Genomic DNA, 8,561 nt, shown 5'->3' on the forward strand with positions numbered 1-8,561 from the left:
AACGACTGACTTCCATTATGACTGCAACGTTAATCCTCCTTCGCACTTGTCACAAGCGGTCAATCACCCACTGAGCTATAAAAACCGGACTTTCAATAAATAAAACCGAAAAAAAAAACATTCCAGACACCTTTTGTTATGTAATCATTATATGTTAATGGAATTTCTATGTAATAAAATATATATAAAAAATATATTATATATTAAAAATAGATTATTTAGTTAAAAATGAATATCCCATGTTCGAAATAAAGATTCTATGATGAACCAGAAAGAATTTTTTTCACTTTCACAAACAATTTTATCGAAGCGTTAACGCAAAATACGAAGAAAAACAAGCATTAATTAGATATATAATATTACAATTTACAATTAAAATTTTACATAGTTAAGATATATAATTAATCATCTCTACAATATTATACAGAATCTGATGTTAACCATGACAGATAAAGCCGCTCTTATACCATTTATTCACTGGTTAATCCACCAATCATTATAAATTAAATTTGACCGTTCGTAGACAATTTCTAGAATAATTTTCTATTTTTTACTTTCGAGCGCTTTAAAACGGATTATTCCAAATGTCGTAAATAATAAATTCAACAGCCAAGACGGCCCCGTGGTTAGAACGCGTGAATCTTAATTTATGATCGTTGATGGGTTCAAACCCGGGCAAGCACCGCTGAATTTTCAAGTGCTTAATTTGTGTTTATAATTCATCTCGTGCTTGACGGTGAAGGAAAACATCGTGTGGAAACCTGCATGTGTCTAATTTCATTAAAATTCTGCCACATGTGTAATCCACAACCCTCATTGGAGCCGCGTGGTGTAATAAGCTCCAAACGTTCTCTTCAAAAAAGGAGAGGAAGCCTTAGCCCAGCAGTGGGGCATTCAAAGGCCGTTACAATAATAAAAATATAACAATATTTCTATATAAGATCTTCTGTTTTAAATAAAGAATAAGAACTGTCATATTTTAATTGCACATCAATCATTCATTCATTCAACACATCTCACAATAGAAATGTCCATAAATAGAAACTAACCATAAAGTCACGGTGTTTGCTCTCTCAGTAAAAAAAAAACACAAATAGAAGCTTAGTGAGATAACGACTCAGCCGATTATGCTATATTACGCTCACAATTCCGTTATGGCATGTTCTCATTTGCAATTCGCACATCAATAGATGAAATCTAAGATTTTGTATAAAATAACTTTATGTTCGGACGTTGCGCATCATCCTGGAAATTAATATTATTAATGCGTTACGACCTTACGTACTTCCTTTGAAACTGGTCTGATTCTAGGCCAGAATCATTTTGTTTATTGCATCATAATCTTACACTAAAATCAAATGAATGAATTACCGTTGTCTTGCTTTGTTTATATTAGTTTATTCACTTATTCAATTAATGAAATATCTGGGATGAGAAGGATATGATTGCGGGGGAACTAAACAACAGACGACAACGTCTGCAACTTGTCTATGGTCAGGCTGTATATTGACATACGGCTTCTTGTTTTTGTAAACAAAAAAAAATTAGGTTATTTTAAATATGTTATTTTTGGCTAGAGAGTGAGTGAGTATGTCCATTTTAATAATACATAATATAATTATTTTAATGTAATTATAAAACAATATATTTCATATTTTTGATTGTCAAGTGACAGTGAATGACGTAAAACGACATTGATTTCTCGAACGTCTAAATGATACAGATACAAACAAAACTACTTGACATCCGATAAATTAAATTATATTATTCCGGATATTAAATTGACAAATTAAAATCGTAACACTTTTATTTATAATTCAAATCTAAATTCAAAATCTTACAAAACTATAACACTGGTAGGTTTTGTTAAATAATATTTGAAATATAAATTAACATTCAGCATAAATAATCATTTAATCATTAAAAATAATTAACAAAAAATATTATACGCATAATTGCGAAAGATTCAAAGGTCACACAGAACTATACTAAAAACATTGAATAATTTTCATTATGATTATTAATTTAATTTATCACTATTTACAATATAATTACAGTTTAATATTGAAGCATTCTAACTCTGTATCTGTATCAGGATACTTCGCTGTCATCATATTAACACACATTACTGGTATTATAACTAATAATAATACTAACCACTCATTTATTAATTTATTTATTTGTAATAGCACACTTACAACATACATATAAAGCATTGAAAAAAATAATTTATAAAACAATATTAGTATATATAATATGCATGATTACAAGTGTACATAGCACTTCCAGATTCAATCTAATCAAATTAAAAGTAACAAAATTCAACAGTAATTTTTAAAAATGTCAAAATTAAATAATAAATAATGTCATTGTTATAATACAAAATCAATCGGCGAAATCATAATTAAAATTTATTAAACTACCTAAAATATGCGGTGATGGCCTAGTGGTTAGGCAAGTACCACTGAATTTTTATGTGCTTAATTTGTATTTATAATTCACGTCGTGCTTGACGGTGAAGGAAAACATCGTGAGGAAACGTGCATGTGTCTAATTTCATTGAAATTATGTCACATTTGTATTCTACCAACCCACATTGGTACTCCAAACCTTCTCCTCAAAAGGGAGAGGAGGTCTTAGCCCAGCAGTGGGACATTAACAGGCTGTTACTATAAACTACCTAAAAAGTTATAACACAAGGCATATTCTACAGTTAAACAGCAATATTTAAATTATTATGTACCGGTATGAAGGGTGAGTGAGCCAGTGATACTTCAGGCACAAGGAACATAACATCCTAGTTCCCATGATTGATGGCGCTTTGGCGATGTAAGGAATGGTTAATATTTCTTACAGCACCAATGTCTATAGACAGTTGTGCCCACTTAGCGTCAGGTGGCCCATTGCCAGTCCGCCTATCTATTTAAAATATATGTTATATATTTTAAGGATGAGATATTCATTGATTTTCTAAATTAGTGAGCGTACCCCTATAATGCATTAACCATATCGCCTATACTATAAGTAATTACGTAACAGTTTGTAAAGTCCTACTGCTAAGATAAGGTCTCCTATGATAATGTTTATAGCTTATTCGACAGCATTACTTCAATGCGGATTGGGGGATACACATGGGACAATTTCTCATCTGACCCCTGCAGGGTTCATTTTAACGATTACCTTTACACTGAGCCTGAGATGAATTATAAACACAAATTGCCATAGAATACTATGACTGTAACTTAACAAGCTCATCCAGTTAATTCATGTTATAATAAGATAAGTTCTTGATTCGTTAAATTACAATTAATATACGACAATACGTACCGTAAATATGTATTTAAAAAGTTGCAGGTCTGCGATACTTAAGAGTATAATAATGTTGAAATTTACTTTTGTTGTTGTTATATAAAAGCGTGCGAAAATAACTGCCATTCTAATATAACATATTCTATTTCTTTATTTATCTATGCTAACAAAACATTTCTAAATTTAAATGAATTTTCTAATTCAATTTAAACACACAAGCGTTATTCAATTATATTATTTATTAAAAGTAAAAAAAAAATACAAGCATGTGACCCAATTGTAAGATACCTTTTCATAGACATTACACGACAATACGTTTAAAATAACTAGATCTTATGTAACCGATTAACAACCAACGTTTGGATCAAATGTTTGTAAAATTTATAAGCTGGCTCACCAATTCTTCATAACAAAAAATTTTAATAGCTTCACGGTGAACTACGTAGCTATTGATGCAGTAATAACTCCTGCTCTTTATGTTAATTGCTTTTAAAAGTATAGTTTATTGTGACTCAGATGAAATATGAATATTACTTGTATTATTTAAGACAATATTTTAAAGATGCTCAGAAATTGTACATCATTTATTTTTTACTAGATTTCTTTCGAATTAATATATTCGACTTATAAACTATATGTTATAAACCATCTCGATAGCTTGCATTGTTTCTGCGCGAACGAGAAACAAAGAACTAAACTTTCGTATTTATCATATTAATAATTTATTAGTCTAAAGGCCTGAGTTACCAATATATATATAAAAAAACTTCAAGGATAATATCAATATCTGTTTCGTTCCAGGCACTTAAATGCCAAGCAAAACAACCTATTATTGAATCTAAGCGTGAATCACAGCCGTGACTTCGTCCGTCACAGACGATATACGTAATTATCGCATAGTTCATAACATGGATAAACCTAGATTGTAATAACAATTTCGTAACAGCCTGTGAATGTCCCACTGCTGGGCTAAGGCCTCCTCTCCCTTTTCGAGAAGAAGGTTTGGAGCTTATTCCACCACGCTGCTCCAATGCGGGTTGGTGGAATACACATGTGGCAGAATTTCAGTGAAATTAGAGATGCAGGTTTCCTCACGATGTTTTCCTTCACCGTAAAGCACGAGATGAATTATAATCACAAAAAAGCACATGAAAATTCAGTGGTGCTTGCCTGCGTTTGAACCCACGATCATCGGTTAAGATTCACGCGTTCTTACCACTGGGCCCTCTCGGCTATTAAAAATATGTAACAAGAAGCTAAGTAGCCAAATACCGCCACTTATACTAATAAGTTCTTAGCATTTTTCTATACTATTTTATTGTGGCATACAATATAGTATGAAAACAATTTAAATAACAATTTAGTATGTTGAGTAGTGTATATCAATCAGTAGGTGATATCAACCAGGATAATAAATAGTGTTGCAATAATATTCTTATTTTAATAATTTTTCATAGATCTTTTAGATACATAAGCAAAAAATCAGCTATGTATGAATAGCATTTATATGGGTATGATATCGGTATTTATTTTAGTTGAGTAAGAACACTAACGACAGCGTTACAATACTGTCATATCAAAGAAACTAACAAACATTGTTTAAATACAAGAAGAGATAAGCTTCGACATCATTCTTGGGACAGGAAATTCGATTATATAATAAAATTACGCAGACCTTCAGAAGATCCCGAAAGCCTCCATATGAATATATTTTGCTTTTCGATACAATAAATACATTACTTTTTAGTCGTGCAGAAAAAAAAACAATAAGCTGTAAACAAACAATTCCATTGTAAAGACACACCTGCGACATAACTATTTCATTTATTTTTGCGGTTTCATTGATCAATCACGGATAATAAATGTTTGTATTGGAAAACCAAAGGCTAACTAAGGAACAGAATATTTCTAAAGGATTAGACAATTGAGTCAACAATTTAGAACCATTATTATCTGCCAGAGTGCCAGTGTACAGACCCAATAGGCATTACATCTAAGATCTCTGAAGACTGTAGGTGCGGACTGCGAACACTGTTATAGAAATAAGACACTGACAACCCAATAGTAGCGATGATGACCAATTACAATCAAGCTGTGACTTTGCTCGTCGTTTATTAAAATAAATATTGCAGGTTCGGACAAATGTGATTTTGCCCTAAAATCATTTAAGCCTTTTTATTTAAGCGTTCTAGACTAAACGGTAACATTTAAAATCCGGTCGCAGGAGCGAATGAATAATGATCGATCACAAAATAAACACATTCATTCCATTCGTGACATTGACATGTTCGTTAAGTGTTTTGACATATTATGTCAAACGATTTTGTATCCTGGGGACCAATTCTGCTATCAAATTGTCACTTTATCGCAATCGAATCGAAGCATAACCGTTGCCGTTTATTCACTTTCCCATTCTTTATTTCATTTTTTACCATTGATATACAAGTTTACAATTTTAGACATTAATCATATCGGTTTGGCTCAGATCCGAATAAATATAGAATAGTCGAAGTTGGATTGGAATTGAATCGGGAACGTACCATAAATCTGTATCATATACGACAATTTTCCCTCAACTCAACCCAGAGAAAATACGCAAATGTAACGTTAAAATATCATGTAAGGACCAATAAGATTACATCACGGTAATGGTTGTAATGACGTCTATCCAATATTATGATGTCATACATGTTTAAAAAATATATGCTAAAAATAAATTAATATAAAATTATTTTTCAGTAAAAAAAAAGGATTTATATATTTAAAAAAATAAATATTAATTACAGCAATGACAAATCGCGTTTTTACGATCTATCTAGATATGACTCGTAATTTAGTTATTAAATTTTTTTGGAAACCTAAAATTGATATATTTCACCATCGTAACCTGCATATTTAATTTCGTAAGTAACCTACCATATATACATATAATAATAATAGATTATAGATGTGTAGGTACTGTAAATAAATCTGTATAATTTAATATTGTAGGTAACAAGAGTTTTCAACATTATACTCGATATTAAGTTTGGCGTTAATTTAAATTGAGACATTTTTTGTTTAAAAATACAGATTAAAAATATATTTACATGAGCTGACGTTTACGTAAACACAGTTTCATCCAATATTATTAATCCCATTTAATAAACAAAAAAAAAACCAAATATTATTAAAATATTGAAAAGTATCATGTACAAACATATAATTATACACATAACACTATAATGAACACGCAACACCTGGCCCGCCAAATTTCATAGTCTGCCTAAACCAGTTCAACTGAATAATAACATTATGAAACGCATTGCTAGAATTTTAGTCGGACAAGTACGGATTTGAATTGATTAGAATTAATCTGATACGGTTTATTCGATTGTCTGTTTTTAACTCGTTAGACGTCCTGAAGTAACTTTTTTAATACAACAAGTTTACGGAATACAATACAATATAATATAAATATAAATTGGAATTACTTATATGTTTGTAGTTCTTTTAAATTATAATTTCAAAAGAGGATTAAAAAAACATTAAGCAACCGATTATGTGTGTGTGTGTGTATTATTTGCGCTTTTTACTTTATCTGTATTTTTAATAAATCAGTTTCCAAGTTTACAACTAGTAAATAATATAATAACGATTTAATAAATTGATTATTATATCAGTTTTACGTACATATAATAAAGCTATACAACTCACATCTGTCAATTTAATATAAAAACCAACAAAAACAATAAACCAAATTAAATCCTACAAAGCTTATAATTATTATTGTTATATCCAACCAAAAAAGTTTTGAAAACAATAATTATAGAAATTGCCAAAATTGATCGGCAGTTAAAAAATAACGTTTGTAATGTATTAATTAGGTAATCAACTCGCTAAAGATTCATAAAAACATATATTAGGTTATTTGGTCTGATTTCATAATATCCTCATAACATAGCACATAAATTCCTTATTAGAATTTAAAACGTATAATTCAGTACTATGACAACACGTTCAGAAATCGTGATCGACAATTCTTCTTCAGGGCAGGTCAAGTACCTATATTTAAAAAAACCTAGATGGCATTACACGTTTTTATACAAATGGTTAAATAAATAAACTAGTAATAATTATTTGAAGTTGCCGATTTTCAAAGTAATGGAATTGTTAATTTAAAAATATATATATGTTATTTAATGTTATAAGATATTTTTTTTTAATTGTTATAAAATAATTTATTTACTTTGTAATGGTATGAATATTCAATACAAAGCATATTTTATAATTGAGATTTATTAAAATGGATTACGAGTAATTTTAATGTACAGTTGCTATTATTATTCATATATATTCACATATTTCTAGTATTTGTAAGGTCTATTTTACGTACAGTTGTATATAATATTACCGGATCTGAACAGCAGCGCCTAAATCGACGTTCACATTTTCTTTGACCGCCTAACATTCCATCAGAAGCCCGCAAGGTCGGAGAGATTCGACTAGCCAAAAAAAACTTAACGCAATAAATATAACACTTGCAAAACTCTTCTTATTTTAAAAACGTTAAAAAACACATTACACCATTTATTTTGTTAATAAATACACCGTAACACGTAGAATGCGAATCGCCTTGCAAAAGTTGAAGCTAAACATTTCAGAAAGAAGTTAAGAGGCAAAAGGTTGTGCCGCAATAGAACCCTTTTCAACTCGGTCGCTTATACACTTACCGATATAAACTGCCGTGCACCACCAAATTATCCGTCCATTGTAAGCACTGAGCTTCTTGAATTAAACTTTTTTATCACGCCAATAATGTTAGATCACTTAAACATCGGTATCGAATTAATTTTGACACATTAATAGGGACGCACATCCACACCCGTCTACGTCTCGCGCATAACTGAGACGGCGCTTGCGAGTTGCTCAGAGTCGGCACTCGGCACTCGCGGCAGAAACTTGCCCGGGCGGTCTACGGCCTGCGCTCGCGCACCCAACGGATGGTCCGGTTTACGCTTGTTAGTTGTTTCGACTTCGCCTTTTGTCATAAGAATATCTCGGTTTCATCTTACAAAAATTATGCAATAAAAATTTTCATTATCAACTTCATAACGGTCTTATTGATATTGTGAATATTTAATTTGTTGGCAGTTAATTATTTACCTTAGGCTAATTTTAAATCCATAGACAACCACTAATCCACACGGGTGTAAATGAAATACAAATATATCGTATAGACTTATAGAACATCATCATCATAATCGTGATAC

At 30.7% G+C, this 8,561-nt stretch overlaps 1 protein-coding gene across 3 annotated transcripts in view; it reads right to left on the minus strand.

The window, feature by feature from the left end:
• The window catches only part of LOC126777155 (uncharacterized), a 130,244-nt gene extending 122,069 nt beyond the window's left edge, over positions 1–8,175 (minus strand). For 2 of the 3 annotated variants that reach the window (XM_050500084.1, XM_050500082.1), the window contains exon 1: positions 8,022–8,175. The gene's annotated coding sequence lies outside the window, so the exon portion shown is untranslated. Of the gene's footprint in view, positions 1–8,017 lie in introns of all 3 variants that reach the window. The other variant, XM_050500083.1, reaches the window with a different exon arrangement.
• Between the last annotated feature and the right edge of the window lie 386 nt (positions 8,176–8,561).

The sequence above is a fragment of the Nymphalis io genome, chromosome 22 (assembly GCF_905147045.1).
Source record: "Nymphalis io chromosome 22, ilAglIoxx1.1, whole genome shotgun sequence".
NCBI lineage: Eukaryota > Metazoa > Arthropoda > Insecta > Lepidoptera > Nymphalidae > Nymphalis > Nymphalis io.